This window comes from Sorex araneus, chromosome 6 (genome assembly GCF_027595985.1).
Source record: "Sorex araneus isolate mSorAra2 chromosome 6, mSorAra2.pri, whole genome shotgun sequence".
Classification (NCBI taxonomy): domain Eukaryota; kingdom Metazoa; phylum Chordata; class Mammalia; order Eulipotyphla; family Soricidae; genus Sorex; species Sorex araneus.
The window spans coordinates 47,591,536-47,608,832 of NC_073307.1; the positions used below are offsets into that span (position 1 = coordinate 47,591,536).

The window sequence follows — 17,297 nt, forward strand, 5'->3', positions numbered from 1 at the left end:
GTTCTCGTGGCCTGTGGGACTTACATGCTCTGAGTCCCATAATCAATGGGGGAAGTTCCCACCATCCGACACCCCAGGGTCCTGCCTTTCTGTGAAGGAGCCTTATTAATCATTGATCCTCAAGCTGGAGCTAAGAGACGGCTGCTAAGCCAGCACATTGCAGGGCTGACTGAATCCTCCCAGAGACCCCCGTCTTGGGCACCATCTCCAGGCTCTGCCTCTGCTGCAGGCCAGGGCACTGCGACTGGGGAGGAACTTTACATGTGGCAGGCAGGGGCTGCTGATTGCTTCTTTGTTTTGCTGCTGCCCGAGAGACAGACACTCCCTGAGTGTATGGCTCTGGAGGCTGGGGGCGGGGCGGGGCTGTCAGAGAAGCAGGGGTGGGGTGGGGGTGCCTCTCCCGCCAAGCAACAACTCCTTTCTGGGATGCAGGCATCTGAGGCCCATCAACCTGAAGGACAGACTCTGGGTTTGAAACACATCTAGTGGATATTATTTAGAATTCTCAGAGAGAGGCCACAGAGGTCATCTGAACTCAAAGCGGATTCAATTTGAATGCAAAACCTGAATCCGAAACAATTTCTAAAGGAAAACATAGGCAGCAATTTCCCGGACAAGAGCTCTTGGCAATCCTTTTTTGAACCTTACTTTAAAGTGACAGCAGCAGAAGTGGAAAATAAGCAAGTCGTTACACATCAAACTAAAAAGCTTCTGGACCGCAAATGATGCCATCAACAAAATAAAAGGAAAAAGGACTGCTTGGGGAGAATCTTTGTAAACCTTTTACAAGACTGATAATCAAGATCTGCAAAGAATTCAAACAACTCAAAAGCAAAGAGAACCAGTTCAATTAAAACACATGCAGATTGGGGCTGGAGCAATAGCACAGTGGGTAGGACGTTTGCCTTGCACGTGGCCGACCCGGGTTTGATTCCCAGCACCCCAAAAATAAAAAAAAAAGGCAGATGGCTTGAATAGACACTTCGCCCAAGAGGTCCCACAAAAGCCAGCAAGGGCTGGGATGGGACTCAAGCAGGACACACGTGCTTGTCCTGTGCTCAGCCCTAGACACCACCCCTCAGTCCCCAGAGTCCAGCCAGGAGTCGCTCTCACACATTCAAATTGTTTCCAAGTATTTGAAAAGTAAGTGGTAAAGTACGAAAACATAAAACAGTATGAAGTTTCCTTACAAAATTATAAATATCATGTAACACAGTAATTCCACTCTGGGTATTTATCCAAAGAAGATGAACACACTAAAAAAGTCCTATAAAAAAGTCTTTCTTTTTTTTTTTTTTTTTTTTTAAATTTTATTGAATCACCATGTGGAGGGTTACATAGTTCTCAGGATTATGTCGGTTATACAGTTCTCAAACACCCTTCACTTCACCAGTGCCCATCTTCCATCACCAACCCCCCCAGTATACCTGCCACCCCCTCCCACCTCCCCAGTCCCAACCCTTGCACATATGTTTCACTTCGTTTACGCCTTATTTCGATTACATTCCATGTTTCAACACACAACTCACTACCGTTGTTGGGGTTTCCCCCAAAAAAGAAAAGCAGTCCTATTGCCAAGGAGGCATTTGATAGTTCTCCATTGCTAAGAATATAGAGATATTAAGTCCCGCTGTTTGTTACATAGTTTTTCTTTTTCCCCCTTGCCCCGCGCCACCGAGTTCACGCCTGTTTTAGTAATCTCCACGCTGCCTGACAAGGGAAAAAAAAACCGAAAAGGATGGTTATTTCCCGTCATCAGCAGGCGTGGGGCTCTGGCTTAGTTGATAGACTTGTAGAGTATCTGCAAGCAGTCTCTGGAACCGAAGGTCTTGCGCTGGTATCGGCTCCGGCTCGAGATTCCACCAGCGTCCCGCTGTTCCTTGTACATAATTTTTCCCCTTATATCCCATTCCCACGCCACCAGGTCTGTTTGCTTAATGGACATCACACTGTAGTTGATGACACACCGCGTTTCTTCCCGAGAAAGAAGAAAATTTCCTCTCGGCCGGCGTGGGGATATAGCTTAGTTCAGTCTAGTGAGATGGCTACCACTTTGATTGCCTTCAATATTTCAGCAACAGACTTACTATTAGGATCTCCCACAAAAGTCCGCCCCATTAGAAAGGAACCATTACATAATGCTCATACTAAGATAACATTAAGTCGCGCGGCCGCAGCAGCGGCCGCGCGGTTTTGGGTTTCTGTATAAAGTCCAGGGAAAGTACAACCAGAAATAACATCACTACAAACTTTTACCCTTTTATGGTGCTCATAAGATGGAGAAACCTAGAGAGAGGCTCGGCGTCTCCGTTTTGCGCTCAGGAAAACCGCGGCCCCTGCGCTGTGCTCAGGAGGGAGGAGTTGAGAGAGAGACAGGTTAAAAGAATTGGGGGATGCCCGGGTCCCACAGCTTCAGCACGCCGTGGGGTCTCTGGTCCCATGCCGGAATTAGTTCAGTGGGCTGCTTGGGGTCCGAGGGCGCTCCCTCGGGCCCCTCCATCATGCTCCTTCCACAGCCGGGTCCAAAAGGCTAAAAAAAAAAAAAGTCTTTCTTTTAAAAAAGGAACTGCTTTTTTCTTTTCAGCTGTATCATTCCATCAAAATTTTAGAATTCCTGGAGTGCACTGCCGCATTTGCTGCTGCACCACATCCCCCACTCTGCGTCACATACACCAGGACTGGCACCCACATTGGATGGGATGTAACGTAGAAGGCAACCAATCTCGATTAAGAAAATATTAACACACAGGCTTAACCTGTAACAACATGTTAGTAATCTCTTATACAAGAGCTTAATTGCTCCAGGGTGAGATACAACAATATTCACACTCTTTTTTTTTTTCTTTTTTGGGTCACACCTGGTGATGCCCAGGGCTTACTTTTGGCTTTTCACTCAGGAATTACTCCTGGCAGTGCTCGGGGGACCATATAGGATGCTGGGAATGAACCCGGGTCGACCGCATGCAAGGCAAACGCCCTACCTGCTGTTCTATCGCTCCAGCCCATGACACACTTTCTTTTAAGGAAATCTTTTTTGATTATTTTTAGTAAAATAACCATAACAAGCAATAAATCATTTAGGGCCTGCTATTGGGTTAGGTTTGGGTGGAGGTTGGGAAAATAGGAAACAGTGGTGTTGAGAAGGTGTAATGGTGGTTGGTGTTGGATTGGTATTGGAATATTGAATGTAATAAATCACTGTGAACAATTTTATAAAAATAAAATTTACTGTATCACTGTATCACTGTCATCCGTTGAGCAGGCACCAGTAACGTCTCTATTTGTCCCAGCCCTGAGATTTTTTTTAAGTTATTTATTTTATTGAATCACCATGTGGAAAGTTACAAAGTTCTCAGGCTTATGTCTCAGTTATACAATGCTCAAACACCTGTCCCTTCACCAGTGCCCATATTCCACCACCAAAAACCCCAGTATACCTCCCACCCCTCGCCCCCCCCCACCCCCGCCTGCATAACTGATAAATTTCACTTCATTTTCTCTTTACCTTGATTACATTCCATATTTCAACACAAAACTCACTATTATTGTTGGAGTTTCTCCCCAAAAAAGACAGCCCTACTGCCAAGGAAGCATTTGATAATTAGTTTTCCATTGCTGAGAATGAAGAGATATGAAGTCCCGCTGTTCCGAGTACATAACTCTTTTTTTTCTCCTTCCCGCACCACCAAGTTCGTACCTGCTTAATAGTTCTCATAATATGGCAGACACTACGCCGCTTCTCCCCAAAAAGGGAAAAAAAAAAAACGAGAAAGAAGGATCTTTCCCTTCCTCGGCCTGCGTGGGGCTATGGCTTACTTCACAGTCTAGAGACATGGCTGCAAGCAGTTTCTGGGACCAGAAGTAGTCTAGCTGGCCTCCGGATCCTGGTCAATCAGCAGCAAAGCGGCCGCACAAAAGTGTGGCCACCCAGGTCGAATCTCGGCAGAGCGTGCGCCGGTATTGGCCCCGGCCCGAGACTACCCAAGCGTCCCCCAGCCCTGAGATTTTAGCAGCCTCTGCTTACTCATCTTTCCCAATGGTAGGAGGCTCTTTCAGAGTCAGGGGAATAAGACCTATTATTGTTACTGTATTTGGCATAAGGAATATGCCACGGAGAGCTTGTCAGGCTCTTCTGTTTGGGGGGAATACTCTGGATAGCTTGCCAGTCTCTCTGAGAGGGACGGAGAATGTATATCAGAGAATACAAGCAAGTATGTTAAAACCAAACACATGTGTGCTGCTTTAGGCACATCAGTGGGCTAGACCATAAGAGGTCATGCAGTCACTTTGTACCCTGACAGAGACAAAGCGCGAACAACAGAACTCTCATCTATTGCTGGGGGCAATCGGTTTGGCAGACCCTTATAATATTCAAAAGAAAATCCAGTAACCCAAGTGAAATGGAAATGTCTGTTCATACAGAATCCTCTATGCAAACGTTGACAGTGGCTTTGTGGGGCGGGGAGGTGGCTCAAAGGACTGGAGTATGTGCTCTGCATGCAGAATCCCTGGGGTCAATTGCCAGCATTGCATGGTCTCTAGAGCACTTCCAGGAGAGAGCCCCCAAATCAACAATAAAATGAATATGCGAAAATTGTATTTTTAATTTTTTTTTTATTTTTTAAATGTAGGAGTATTGCTATAAAATAAAATAATAACTTATATGACAAAGGCCTTCTCTCCAGGAGCCCAGGGGAATTGTGCAATAGCTCTGAGCTCCTGCTTTGTAAGCAGAAGGCCATGTGTTCAGATCTCTGTTGTCATCACGTTTGCAGAATGTGAACCTTTCAGTTTCTCCTCTTTGAGCTTGGCAGCTGTGATGTCTGTGATCTCTGGTACCGCAAGTCATTTCTCTCACATCGTGGCCAGTTACATGCACAAGCACCACCCCCGGGATGCAGCCCCCAGGACGTGTAGAAGTGAAAAGTATGTGAGCGCGACAGGGCCAGCATCTGTGTGAGCCACACAGTTACCAGGGGAGCACCACCACCAAAACTTGCGTGTGTGAAACTGTGAGATCTGGGAAGCAAATATTCAGGCAAAGGAAAGCAAAGCTCAGTGAGCATCGTCTGAGAACCGCAGCCGGGCACGCACAGCGGGGAAGCACCCTGGGCTGGAACGCGTGAGGGCCGCAGCCAAGTGTGAGATCCCATCAGTGCAAGAGCCAGGCAGCGCCAACACATGGAAGTGGGAGAGAAATCTTTTTTAAAAAGCTAAAGATCTCTTATCCAGAATACATAAAGAAGCTTCAAAGCACACTATTAAGAGACCGGCGCTTTCATCTCTGCGTGCACGTCACGCGTCTTTGTTCAAGCGTTTGGCCTATTTTTATTAGTGCCTGGGCAGAGGAGCATGGTGTTCCTGCAAAGACCTGCATCCTGAAAACTCATGAAATGCAAATGAAAGCCACAAGAACATGCTCCTCTGTGCCCCTCACAAAATAACAACCCTGACAGAGACGAAGCGGGGACAGCAGAACTCTCATCTATTGCTGGGGGCAATCGGTTTGGCAGACCCTTATAATATTCAAAAGAAAATCCAGTAACCCAAGTGAAATGGAAATGTCTGTTCATACAGAATCCTCTATGCAAATGTTGACAGTGGCTTTGTGGGGCGGGGAGGTGGCTCAAAGGGCTGGAGTATGTGCTCTGCATGCAGAATCCCTGGGGTCAATTGCCAGCATTGCATGGTCTCTAGAGCACTTCCAGGAGAGAGCCCCCAAATCAACAATAAAATGAATATGTGAAATTTTTTTTTTTTTTTTTGCTTTTTGGGTCACACCTGGCAATGCACAGGTGCTACTCCTGGCTCTGCACTCAGGAATCACTACTGGCAGTGCTCAGAGGACCATATGGGATGCTGGGAGTCGAACCTGGGTCGGCCGCGTGCAAGGCAAACGCCCTACCCGCTGTGGTATCGCTCCAGCCCTGGGTTTTTTATTTTTTAAATGTAGGAGTATTGCTATTTATTCAGCCACTGACTAAGCTGACTGAAGTGGGCATGAAGTCCACATTTTTTTTTTCAATTTTAAAAATTGGATTTTTTTTTTATAACACAAAACTCAGAGAAGAAGGAGATAAAACTATACACAATAATATAGTTATTCAGATTGCAAGAATCTTCCACTCTGGGATTTGTTTTGTTTTCCCCTCTGTCTGTGATATCTGAAGTTGATGACACCAACAGCCCCCACTCTTCACTCCATCTGCTACTAATGCTGCCAACTCCAGTTGGCAGATTCCGCCCCCCCCCTTTATTTTTTTGGCATTTTGGGTCACACCTGGTGATGCACAGGGGTTACTCCTGGCTCTCACTGAGGACTTACTCCTGGTGGTGCTTGGGGGACCATACAGGATGCTGGGAATCGAACCCGGGTCGGCCGCGTGCAAGGCAAATGCCCTACCCGCTGTGCTATCACTCCAGCCCCCAGACTTGCCCCTTGAATCTGGTCTTCTTCATGGGTCTTGTGGCCAGTAGAAAGGGCTGATGTGAGACCAGGGCAGTTGTAAGAAATTCAAAGGTGCATGTGTGGGAGGGGGTGATGTGTGTGTTGTGTTGTGTTGTTCACAGGCTTTCGAGGCGGCTCTCTCTCTCTCTCTCTCTCTCTCTCTCTCTCTCTCTCTCTCTCTCTCTCTCTCTCTCTCTCTCTCTCTCTCTCTCTCCCCCCTGCTCCCCCCCGCTCAAGTTTGGTGCTCTCGAGCCGCTGTGTATGGACCAGATCAGGATGGTTCCTCCTTGTGCTCTGCTTCTGTGTGTGCCGCTGTGCTCTCTTCTGTCTGTCTGTCTGTCTATCTCTGTCTCTGTCTCTGTAGTCTCTCCTCTGATCTCTTCCGAACTCTCTCTGTCTCTGCTTCTGTGTCTTCTCTCTCCTTCTGTGTCTTCTCTGCTGCTTCTTCTGTCTTGCCTCTGCTCTTTCTTTCCGCTCCTGTCTCTTCTCCTTGCTTCTGTCTTACCTCTCTCCCTATGTCTTCTCTGCTGTTTCTGTCTTGCCTCTCTCTACTTCTCTTACAGTTTTAGTTCATATAGCAATCATATAGGGTGGTGACACAAAGGTGGGTTGAACATTAACAAATCAACAAAGAGGGGTAAGACCATTTCTCCAGGAGATTAACAAAATCTTATCTAAGGAGATTACTCCAGATTACTAGGAGATCTGCTCAAGGGTGGGATCCAGATAAGGGTGTGTTGTTTTCTTCCTTCCTCAGCTAGTAATCCACTTAAATAGTTATAGTAAATTTACTTCTAATATTTCTAGCAATTTCATTCTGTATGAGCACAGTAAGAGATATATCTGACTTAAAGTTTGGTTCTTCCTGAGAGTATTCACTATATATTCCAGACCACAGTCCTCAGGCCAGGTTAGTCTTCCTAACCCCAGCAGGGTCCTAGTCTTGCTGTTACTTTTGGATCATGACAGCATTTGTCTATGACCATGTTCTCAACTTATAGTTGAGTATGTAGCGCTTTGGCCTGGCCCATTTCTATGCCAGGGTAGCTCACAAATTGCCCTGGGTCCATTCTGTCCCTTGTCAGGACCCTGCTTTTGAGGTACTAGGAACTAAGGGAAACTGAGTTGAGAAAGCAGATGCCCAAGAGTAAATATTATTGGAGTCAATCAGCTCCCAATTTACAAAGCATAATATTAACTGTCTTCCTGTGTCCATACAGAAAGGACATTGCTTTAAGGTAAACTAAGTTCCCTACGGCAAGGCTAAAAGGACAAACCCCATGTTATCCTACAGGCAGTTTTGCCATCTTATGTTTCAAAAAAGATTTGGCCCCACTGGGCTTCTGGTCCTAAGAGAAAGCTGAGAAACAGCGGGGCAAGGTGCCACTGCCAAGCCTTGTTCTAATGCACTGAATGAGAGCAAGCTGTGATGAGTCCAGCTTGATGAGCCATGAGGAGTGCCAATGAGTGAGAATGAGGTTCATCATGTATTCATCACAATCTGCTACCATGGCTTTACAGAGGACTGTTCGCTGTGTCAGAAGCTAACTAATATAGCGAGCTGGGCCAAGTGCAGGCCTGGGGAAAGTTAGATTTTTTTCCAGGTAGAAGCAGGACATTCAAAAAGAATGCCTGGGGGCCGCAGCGATAGCACAGCAGGTAGGGTGTTTGCCTTACACGCGGCTGACCTGGGTTCAATCCCCAGCATCCCATATGGTCCCCCAAGCACCGCCAGGAGTAATTCCTGAGGGCAGAGCCAGGAGTAACCCTGAGCAACGCTGGGTGCGACCAAAAAGAAAAAAATAAAAAGAATGCCTGGCTCCCTGGCCTCCGGGGACCGTGCCACCATCACCAACGACAGTCACTATCTGAACCAGGAAGTTCATGACCACCCGACTGCTCCAGTGGATGCAAATGGTCATTGATGTCCTTCACCCTGGGAAGGCCATGGTACCTGAGACAGAAATTCAAGAGAAACTTGCCCAAATGTAGAAGACTACCCAGATGTCATCTTTGTATTGAGATGCAGAACCCATTTTGGTAGTGTCAAAAGAACTGACTTTGACCTCAGGTATGATTCCTTGGATCATAAAAAGAAAACCAAGTCCAGACACAGACTGGCAAGACATACCCTGTATGAGAAGAAAAGGGTCTCACACAAGCAGAGAATAGAATGTGAGAACAGAATAAAGAAACTTAGGGGGACCACCAAGGCCAATGTTGGTGCCGGCAAAAAGAAGGAGTTAAGATTCAGCAGTCACTGTCTGGTGATTCATATTTTTTTAACGAGGATTAATAAATTTTAATTAAAATTTTAAAAGAAAAAACAGTCCACCCATAGGGGCCAAAGAGGTGGTACAGTGGGTAGGGTACTTAGTTTGCATGAGGCCAACTAGGGTTCAATCCCCAGCATCCCATATGGTCCCCCAAGACCATTAGTAGTGATTCCTGAATGTAGAGCCAGAACAACTCCTGATCACCACTAGGTGTGGCCTCCCTACCCCCAGGAAAGAACATCTGGAAAGAAATGAACAGCAAAGGCTATCAGCAGCACCCCTCTCCATGGACACTAGAAGCCATAGGAGACCCCCGCAGAACTGTTTGTACAGGGTTCCCTTCCTACTCCCATTCGTTAGCATTTGCTTTCCCCATTATGATTTAACAACCACACTCACTGTCAGACACTCACACCAAAGTGTGTCAGAAGTGAGAACATAACCAACCCCTGTCTACCCATCTCCCATTCCCCAGCAACAACCAATTGTTGTTGGATCAATCTTGTGTGTTTTCTTTCCAGTTGTTTGTCCTTCATGCTCATGCTCATCTGGGAACCTAATAGTCCTGGGAACCTGCTAGACGTGAAGTTTCAAAGATAGCATCAATTAGGGACTGGAGAGATAGTACAGTGGGTAAGGTCCTTGTCTTGCACTCAGCTGACCCAAGTTCAATCCCTGGAACTCCATACCATCCTCCAAACCTGGCCTCGTTTGATCCTGCAGTCAGGATCTGAGCACCATGGGACGTGGCCTAAAAATAAAAGTAGCATCAAATAGATTTTTTAAACTTCATCTTGTGAATCTTGTCATGTCTGTTCATAAAGACAAACTTTGTTTTCATTTAATTGCTGCATTATATTCTTGGTATGAACATATCCTATTTATTTCACCATTCCTCTGGGAGTGGAAGAGCTCATTCTGATTTCTTTTTTTTTTTTTCTTTTTGGGTCACACTCAGCGATGCTCAGGGGTTACTCCTGGCTTTGCACTCAGAAATTACTCCTGGCAGTGCTTGGGGGACCGTATAAGATGCCAGAGATTGAACCCGGGTCGGCCGCGTGCAAGGCAAATGCCCTACCCGTGTGCTACTGATCCGGCCCCTCATTCTGAGTTCTTAACACAGGAATATCATTTGAGCAGGATTCTCTGGGGGTAGAGGAGGTGAGGCACACCTGGCAGTGCTCAGGACTTACTCCTGTCTCTGTGCTCACAATGACCCCTAGCAGGATTCAGGGGACCAGATACCTGGGATCGAGTCAGTGTTTACTGCATGCAAGGCAGATGTCTTAACCCCTGCACTAGCTCTCTGGGTTGAGCAGAGTTCTTAGAAGAACTGCTGAATCAAAGAGTGGGTGCATCAAAATGTGACAATTGTTAAATTGCGCCCCAAAACGATGGGTGATTATGTACACCACAACCCCCACATGTGTGGGAGACCCAGCCTCACTGCATCCTGCTGACTCCGGATACCATGAATCTGTACATTCTTTCCATCTAACAGGGGGAAAAAATGTTCCTTTGTTGAGATGTTAATATGGGCTTCCTAGATGAGTAGCACGATGAACTTTCCTGCCCACATATCTATTGGGCATTGGTGTCATATCTGTCCATGTTTTCACTGGGCTTGTCACTTGTTTTGCTGCAACTCTGTCATCTATAAGAGGCCTACCCTCCCTATTAATTAGCATATATGCTGAAAAATTTCCCACCACGCTATCAGCCACTTCTCTTTTGGTGTCCTAATTTCCCCTGGTAAAATGTCAATCTGTTGTTCTTTTCATGCCTGGCTTCAGGGTTCCATGAACCCTTTATTGTTTACAAGGCACTTTCATTTCCATTTTCTGCTGCAGGCCTGGCCCCAGTGAAAGCCATATTATCTGCACTGCAGAGATAAGAAAAGGGAAGGTCAGAGAGGGTGAAGCACTTATCTGGGGTCACACAATGACCTTAGGGGAGCTTGGGTTCACAATTCCTTCTCCCCCCCCACCCAGGTGTTGGGGTTCACTCCTGGCTCAGGAGCAGAGAGTGACTCTCCTGTGTTAGGAGGGGGGCCCTTTCCCACACCCCCAAACCCTGTTGGCAGCTCCCGTGCCGGAAAGCTGCCTCTGGCCTCTTTCCCAGGGCCCCGAGCTGCCTCCAGACAGAGCATCCCCCGAGGCCCCGACCCTCCTGGCTGCAGACACAGCCCCTGGCTGCCGAGCAGTCAAGCCTGGCCGACTAGGGGACACTGGCATGGTGACAGAGGCCCGAGAGGAGGGCAGCCAGGGGACGGAGTCTACGGTGCTGTGAGGGCATCCGGAGCACTGGCCTTACTGCCCGGAGGGATCCTCCAGGCTGAAGGAAAACGCAGGAGAAGAACAAGCCCGGGGCAGCAGGAGACCAGCCTGTCCCCTGCAGCAGCCCGAGGTACAGAGGGCAGGCCTGGGCACCCTCCTGGCCACTCACAGTGGCCCTCTCAGGCTTCACCCTAGGACCTCATAATCCCAGGGGTCAGGGGTGATTCCGGGACCCCCTGGGCTGGCTGAATCAGGGTCAGGAGTGGGCCCCCTCACAGACAGCATCCTGGGGGATTCTGACGTGGCTGGAGCTGCTCCCCCCGCCCCCCCCCACACACACCCGAGAAGGCCTGGGACCCCACAAGTGTAGGTACAGCTCATGTGTGTGCTCAGGTGAGTGCTGGCCTGCACGCGGATTCAGGGTAGCAGCCGTCTCCTCTGCAGCAGGGGGTTGGTCTGGAGAAAGGGGTGGGGGACAGTGCTCCCGGGGGGTGGTCGAGGCCGAGGGTGGTCTCCGAGCCCAGGAGACGCTGCTCGCATTTCATGTCTGCCCACCCACCGGCTCCTTTCCCTTCCTGGGGGCTCCTGGGAATACAAGGTGGCGGTTTCCCCACCACCACACAGGCCTCCAAGGTCTTTCAGCCGTGCTCCGAGCACTGAGCCATGAGCTGCTGGGACTTTCCTCGGCCCCAGAGCGGGGCTCAGAGGGGCTGTCACTTCCCAGAATCGCACATCGTGGTTCTCCACAGCCCTGAGGTGATGGAAGCATGAATGAACCCATGAATGGAGGCGGCACCCCCAAAGCAGGCAGAGGAGGGGGGGCCTGGTTTCCCAGGGGAGATCTGGAAGAGAAGCCTCCAAATCAGGGAAGCTGCAACGTGTCCTGGCAGGCGGGGGGGGGGGGGGGCTGGCGGGGGACAAGGAAGAGATGGTGTGAGGTGAGGAGGGAAGAAGGTCCAGGGGAGAGAACCGGCAAGAGAAAGGCCTGGGTTGAGTCCACACAGGACACCTCAGGGCCCAAGGTGTCAGGCGGATGTGCTTGGCAACAAACTAGACTCTGAGGTGAGGAGGAATGCCTCCTAGCCAAGTGACCAATCAGGAAGACTTCCTGGAGGAAGAGGCTCTGTGCTGAGTGCAGAGGCCAGAGCTTGCCTTTGCCCTTCAGCCACAGAGAGCCGGGGGTTCTTGGGGTTGAGAATAGCCCCAAGAGAGTGCAGAGATCCACAGCAAAGAAGCTCCCCAGCAATAAAAAAGGCCCCTGCAGAAAGGGGGAACAGGGGCTGGAGTGATAGCATAGCGGGTAGGGCGTTTGCCTTGCACGCGGCCGACCCGGGTTCAAATCCCAGCATCCCATATGGTCCCCTGAGCACCGCCAGGAGTAATTCCTGAGTGCAGAGCCAGGAGTAACCCCTGTGCATCGCCAGGTGTGACCCAAAAACCAAAAAAAAAAAAAAAAAAAAAAAAAAAGAAAGGGGGAACATGTCTGCAATGTGATCAGCGGCTAGGACCCCAAAATGCAGGAGCTCACCCAACCCCATAGCCACAGAAGAAGGCCCTGAGGATGGGAGCGAGGACCCGAATGGTCACGTCCCAGGGAATATACAAATGCCGACAGGAGTCGCAGAGACTGCGGGCCACTGAGCATCAGGGACCCCCAGCCCAGCCCCCACCTGTCAGGACAGTTTCCATAGGGACAAGCAAGGACCATGCGGGTGATAATGTGGGCCCGGGAGAGAGCGAGGGGGGCTTCTGGGTCACATGGAGCCAGAGCTGCGGGAGGCTCAGGCAGAGCTGGGTTTGTCATCATGCCCCGCAGTGCCCCGGGCTACTCCTGGCATGCGTCGGGGTCACTCACTCCCAGCAGCGCAGGGGCCTGTGCAGGGCCGGGGAGCGAGCCTGGTCCTACTGGAGAGGTTGGAGCCGGGCGAGGGAGGACCTGGGGGAGGACAGTGGCGGGTCCCGGCCGGGGCTGCAGGGCCACGGGGAGTCCCGGGAGGTGCCCGCGCAGGAGAGGGCTGAGCTCATCGGACGATTCAGGAGGTGCACGAGGAGGAAGAGTGTCAGGCACGGAAAGTTCCATCCTGTCTCCTCAGTGGGGAACAAGGACGCTGAGAATTCTGTGGTTTTCCAGATGCCGTGCTACTTCCCGTGTTTGTGATGCTTCTAGTTCCTGCAGTGACTGCCCCCGGAAAACCCTAAACCAGAGAGGTACCTGGGACGTGACGTGGGTGTTAGCAGGTGTGGAGCCAGGCCTTGGGGACCGGAGGGGGCAGACACAGTGTCCAAGGTCTTTCTCAGAGACAGCAGGCAATGGGGGTGGGCGCGGGTCACAAGGACACAGGCTGGCTTCTGTCACATCCCCAGTCACTACTGGCTCTTGAGATTCCCAGGCCTGGGGCCTCTCACTGGACACTTGTGACTGGCGCTGCCCCGGGGCCTCAGGATCAGCCTGGATGGGGAGAGTTTCTCGGGCCGTCTGGGTCCTCCTGGCCTGGGGGAGTCCGGCACGGGGGGGACCTGCCCTTCCCCACTCGGCTCAGCGCCCACACCGCTGTGACGTGCTGATCTAAACAGGGACACACAAGCCGGCTGGGGACCCGGGTCCCAGGGAATCCCCAGGGCAAACTCCTACCTGCAATCTTCCTCTGCTGCTCACGGGGGCTCCCCACTCTCTTCCCTATACAAAGACGCTGCTCCGACTCCTACACCAACTTGTCTCCGCTTTATGGTGATTTTCTTAGTATTCGGGTTTTGTATATTCTATTAGATTGTTATGTTTGGGGGGTTATTTTGTTTGGTTTTGGTTTTGGCTTGGGGGTCACACCCAGCCATGCTCAAGGAGTTTCTCCTAGCTCTGTGCTCAGGAATTACTCCTGGTGGTGCTCAAAGGACCCTAGGGGATACCAGGGACCAAACCCAGGTTGGCTGTGTGCAGGGCAAGCACTCTACCTGTTGTGCTATCCCTCTGGTCCTTATGGGGTTGGGTTGGGTTTGGTTCTGATGTCAGGCTGGAACCAGACCTCACAGGCTCACCGCCACGGAGCTGCATCAACGTTCCAGCTTGGTTTGGGACCTCCTGAAGTCCTGTAACAATTTTAATTAATTCTCTTTACTTGGCATCTTAATCTATGAATTCTTTTTTTTATTATTATTTTATTTTTTAATAATTTATTTATTTTTAATTAGAGAATCACCGTGAGGGTACAGTTACAGATTTATACACTTTTGTGCTTATTATGAATTCTTATTTAACTGCATGTGTGTGTGTGTGTGTGTGTGTGTGTGTGTGTGTGTGTGTGTGCATAGTTTTTGTTTCTTGGGCCACACACAATCTTCTATGTCCTTTGTATTTCTCAGGGACAGTCTTACTCCTGGCTCAGGGATCACTCCTGGTGGGGCTTGGGGTATCATATGGGGTGCTGGGGTAGTTTTTGGTCGCATGCAAGACAAATGCCCTACCTCTATACTATTGCTCCAGCCCCTAATTTAGGAATTTACCCGTTGAGGACAAATACTTAAATAACTGTGCATATATAGGTGGACTTTATGAGCACCAGTTACTCTAGTATAGTTTAAAGCTTCTGAAAAATTAAATGTCCATCAGTAGGGATAGGTTAAGTATTTAAGAGCTTTCTTCTCAGTTAGAGAGCTCTTGAGACAATTAGCATTTGTATGTCCCACTGTCCTGTGAGGATGCTGGGGGGGTGACATTCAGTGGAAAGTATGTTGACAAATGCTGATGGCAGTTATGTCTAAAATGATCATTACATATTGACGTAAGCACAGATACAAAGTACAAACATTAGTATGAATAGAAAGGGGGAAACCCTACATGAACATAACCAAACTATTAACAGAGAAAGGTGGAATTTCCTCAAGATAAATTCCTACACAGTTGCTAACTAGAGAAAATAAACATTGAAAATATCACTAGAGGAGTCCAGAGTGATGAGACGGCCACCTAGAGCACGTGCCCTGTGGCAACCCTTGCAAGCATACGGGCATGAGTTCAAATTCCCAGCATCCCACATGTGCCTGTTGTTTGAGTCTGGCAGTCCTGCTGCCTGAGGTCCCAGGCATTAGACAAGTAGCACTGTCGCTGAGGATTTGAACTCATGACCGTAGGCATTAGACAAACATACAAAAAACTATAGGAATATAAAATATAGAACTCACAGAGAAGACTTTTTCTAATGCATATATACACCTAGGGTTCAGCCACACCAGGTGGTGCTCAGGGCTAACTCCTGGCTCTGCACTTTATTATCACTCTTGGTGTTCGGGGGACCGTGTGGGGTGCCAGAGATACTAACTGAGGTTGGCTACATGCAATAAGGCCTTGGCTCCTGTACTATCTCTCTCTGGCGCTGTAGTATATACTCTAATGGCTATAATCAATTTTAAAGTGTTTTGGTGGTTTCGCAAATTTATTTCAGGAGAGTGCTAGTACATTGGATAGGGTGCATGCCTTGCATGTGGCCAACCAGGTTCGATCCCTGGTACCTCATGGGATCCCTGAAACCCCTCTAGGAGTGATCCCTGAGCACAGAGGCAGAACTAAGCCCTGAGCACTGCCACGTATGGCCCAAAACCCACAAAAGAAAAAAAAAAACTTTTTTTTTTTTTTTTAATTTTTCTTTTCCAGTTCACTTGGCTCAGGGCAGCAGAGGCTGAGTCAGGCTGGGGCAGTGGGACCTGATCATGCAATAGTTTTCATTCCAACGGGATCCAGAAATATTCCTATACAAGTGCTTTGCAGTTAATATGAAGCAATAACGGGTCCCCAAAGGTCCTTTGAGAAGCAGCCCCCTAACTCGAAGAAGGGGGCTGTGAGGCTCCACACCAGCTGCAGGTCATGTGTGGGGTCTGTGGCCCTTGCACCCCGTCCCTCCTTTTCCAGGAACCCGGGCACTGGCAGTGCAGGGGTGGGGAGGGGGAGGAGGGCGACAGAGGAATTATGTGGTCTGCGTGGCTCATCTGTCTGGGAGGAAAATTCCAGCTCACCAGTTCCCTTGGGCTGCCTCAGTGGTGAGGTCGGGCAGGGTCCCAGACACAGGCTGGGTCCGAGAGTCACAGCTCTGTGCAACCACGATGGACGTTCTCTTCAGCCCTCTCCCCTCCCTCCGGGACACACAGACATCTGGGGGCACCGCACCCAGGCACAGCCCCATGATTTCACCCCCTGCGCCCTGACTGGTCAGCCAGGCCTGGGCTCCCCCTCCAGGAACCAGGGCACGTTTCTTCCCACAACCCCTGGCACTGGCTTCCCCTCAGGGCTGGCAGTGCAGCACCTCTCTCTCTCTCTCCTCTGGGCCTCAGGAGCATCGCTCACCACAGGGGAAACTGAGGCCTGCTGTGGTCTGCGAGGAGCCTGAGGCAGAGCGAGCGGAGTCTCCTGACCCGTCAGATGAGGCTTATTTTTCTCTTGAGCTGGGAAAATCCCCGCCTGGAATGTGGACTGGTTCCCGACAGAGCAGAGCTGTGCCTTGGCTGATTCATCCCCCACAGGTTGGAAAGAAGGGGTCACGCTGCTGGGCCTTCTCTACAAGGGGGACCCCAGGCAGGCGGGCCGTGTGTCGCCAGGCCGTGGGGGGGCTCCGCCTGTGAGGTAGCTCGATCCCTGCTTTCGTCCTCTCCCTGCCAGCAGCAGAGAGCCCCGGGACAGTCTGAAGGGAGTCCAAGCTGAGGTGCCCGACCCCAGGACGCTCCTCCCCAGCTTAGGGCTGGCCGGCCCCGTGCCAGACCAGCGTGCAGTGGGTCGGGCACTTGCCTTGCATGTGGCCGACCTGGATTCATCTCCAGCAGCACAGACAGCCCCCCCGAGCACCGCCAGGAGTGACTCCTAAGGAGGAATCCCTGAGCATCTCTGAGTGTGCCCGGCCCCCCCCACCCCCCACCAACATCCCAGCCCTGAAAGAAAATTGATGGAAAGGAACTTCAGGTCTTGGGCTGAACGCAACCTGCTTGGAGCTCAGGGGCCTCCTGAAGAACCGGGGAGGGGTCGGAGGCCCCAAGCCAGAGCATCCTACATCACTGCCCGCCCTCTGCCCCAGCTGCCCGCACTCCCCGCTGCTGCCAGGGCCTAGAACAGGGCTGGGCAAGGAGGCCACAGCTAGTACAGAATCGGCCGGCGGGCACCAGGGCCCATGGCTCATGCCAGAACCACGCCTCTGAGAAGCCGGGACTCCGCCAGGCCCACCTGGCTGTGTGCAGTTTGGTGAGACTGGACCAGAACCCCAGCTGGTGGCCCTTCCCATCTCATCACACCTCCTCCACCATGTCCCCTTCCTCTGAGCC

General features: G+C 50.4%; 1 pseudogene; it reads left to right on the plus strand.

Annotated features, from left to right (window-relative positions):
* The first annotated feature begins 4,819 nt into the window (after positions 1 to 4,819).
* Positions 4,820 to 11,013, plus strand: LOC101539998 (40S ribosomal protein S24-like; annotated as a pseudogene).
* Positions 11,014 to 17,297: the final 6,284 nt, after the last annotated feature.